This window comes from Haplochromis burtoni, unplaced genomic scaffold (genome assembly GCF_018398535.1).
Source record: "Haplochromis burtoni strain Fernald_Lab_line unplaced genomic scaffold, NCSU_Asbu1 Contig_1823, whole genome shotgun sequence".
Classification (NCBI taxonomy): Eukaryota; Metazoa; Chordata; class Actinopteri; order Cichliformes; family Cichlidae; genus Haplochromis; species Haplochromis burtoni.
Window position 1 is genome coordinate 1 of NW_024584184.1, and position 2,351 is coordinate 2,351.

General features: G+C 39.0%; 1 long non-coding RNA gene across 1 annotated transcript; it reads left to right on the top strand.

Annotated features, from left to right (window-relative positions):
• The first annotated feature begins 32 nt into the window (after nt 1-32).
• On the top strand, nt 33-1,743 carry LOC121813517. Its single transcript, XR_006053741.1, has 2 exons — nt 33-1,139; nt 1,240-1,743. It is a non-coding gene; the product is annotated as an uncharacterized LOC121813517 (long non-coding RNA).
• The last annotated feature ends 608 nt before the right edge of the window (nt 1,744-2,351 follow it).

Sequence of the window (2,351 nt, forward strand, 5' to 3'; positions counted from 1 at the left end):
ACACTTTTATTACTTGAGCCTCAGTGAGTGTGTCGGGCAATGATACTCAGCACTCCTGTTATTTACCACAGACGATTGTGGTCCATGCTCTCACTTTCTCACTGTTGACAACACTGTTACTCTTATCGCTGTTATCTTAAATATATTCAGCAGTGCTGTGTCTTTATCACCAAGTGGAACACAAAGCTCTGAAGTAGCTGCAACAGTGAGCTTAGATTGAGCCCCACTCAGCACCATAATTTTAAAATGTAGCACTAGCAGTGAGTCAGACTTTGTCATCAGGCCCCACTGATGTTTGTAGTCCAGAGCAATAATTGGATTTTTTCGCACACTTCTGTTCAGGCTCCAGACGTATTTCCTTCCTGGACGCTTCTGGCAGCTGCTGCTTATCCTGCCCCGATTACAACATAATTATCTGTTCCATGTCGTCACCCTCCACTTTTCTTTTCTTTTCAAAGAACTTTATGGACCAACTTTCTCTTAGAAACATACACACAACTGGGACAAATCTAACTACCATTTCTGATTACTTACTTATTAATTATCATACTGTTACTTCTGTTATTGATTGCTTATTCTTCTAGAAAAATGTAAAACAACAGCACATCTTAAACTTCCAAGTCAATAAAGATAAATTTGCTTTGCTTTCTGCTTTTTTCCCCAAGCAGAAAAAACAAGTATGTTCTTACAAATGTATAAACATGATGGAGTTTTGATTATAATATGGGCTAGTTTTGTTCACAAGTGTAGGTAAAAGAACTTCAACAAGCTGAACTTGGGGTTTTAAAGTGAGAACACTTTTCTGAATTGTGTGTGGCTGCGATCTACCAGCTACCAGAAGCAAAATAAATATTTATTCAGGAATACAAATGTTTTGACGTGACATAAATGTTGGCTGCACTCATTCAGTGAGGATTCGCTTCCTTCCTGATTCCTGCTTCCTGATTGTTGTTCCTTAGTTAAGTTTTCACTCTGAAAACCATCAAACACTTTAGATTCACACGTGTTTGTTTGTTTGTTGCAGGAGTTTTGCTCTGAATCCTGACCTCCTCTTTGTGCTTCTGTGGCTTATGGGGCCATAAATTGGTCACCATGGCGACCAGCAGGATTATTGAAAGTCCCCCGTCTGACTTTCTGAGGTCAGCCGTCACTGTAATATATATCTGTAATATATATCGATGAATGGTGATTAAATTAAACAAATAAAAATGCCCTTTTTTCTTTCTTTCTTTTTTCCAGTGTTCACCATCACTCTGCTCTGCAGCTGGTCTCCTTTTCCACAGTGCAGCGACACAGTGTTGAAGAGGTGAGTGTGTTAAAGGAAATGTTAATGTCAGGTTTAGTCTGTATGCACTCAGAGGTCATTTGCTGCTGCTGCTGCTGTAATGATGTAAACCCTGATTGGTTGGATAGTTTGAGTGACCACATTTACTGAGGCAAAGTAGAACAGCTGCTGATCCTGAGCTACTCTTACAAATGAAAGATCAGTGAAGAGCTTCCCTCACACAGCATATCCTCTATTGGACCTGACTGAACATCCAGAGCCTGATGTTCACTACAGTCATGGGCAGAAGAAGCACCGGTGTCAACAATGAATCACAAAGCTGGTTTTTTTGCATATTTACATGGTGATAAAAAGTCTGTAAAGTGGTGATCTGTGTTGGGGTCCTTAATGCTGACTGAAAATAGTTTCTGACTTCTTAATGAAAAGTACCTTAAATACTCCTTTTTTTTTTTTTAAATGAACAGAAAATGTGCTTTTAAATATATGACAGGGAGGGTTTTATGGAAATAAAGTAGATGTATTATTTAGCTGTATCTGAAAATCCTTATCAGGTGATTAATTGAATTCACCCTGTTTTGGTGAACTTTGTGTAGATTCACACTTTTATTTAAAGCCAATAAATGTCTTGCCTTTTAATTTGACTTTATCTGCCTCTGTGTCCTGCATTTGGTTGCGCTGTCATGAAGGCGGTGGTCATTTTACAACATGAGCATTATTTTGTCTTTCCTGAAGGAATATTCAGGAAATGAGGATTAAAACGAGCGTGTCCGTTCATTTCCTTTTGATTCATGAACAGCCTGGATCAGGTCCAGACACTTTCTCCCAGTGTGTAACAGCCTCGGTGTTTCCTGAACCATTTGCCTCCAATAACCTTTGTCTTTGCTGGGCTACACTCGGAAACTCTCCACAGAGGCATTCAAAGGGAAAAAGAATCATTCTTGTGTGTGTCCCTAATTTCTACAGTTTAGACAATTTAATCAGTTTGTCAGCAAATAAAACCTCTTATATCCATCAGAGATGCTGGCTGTAACCTCATGTTTGAGATCGTTTCTCCTCCTGATTTATA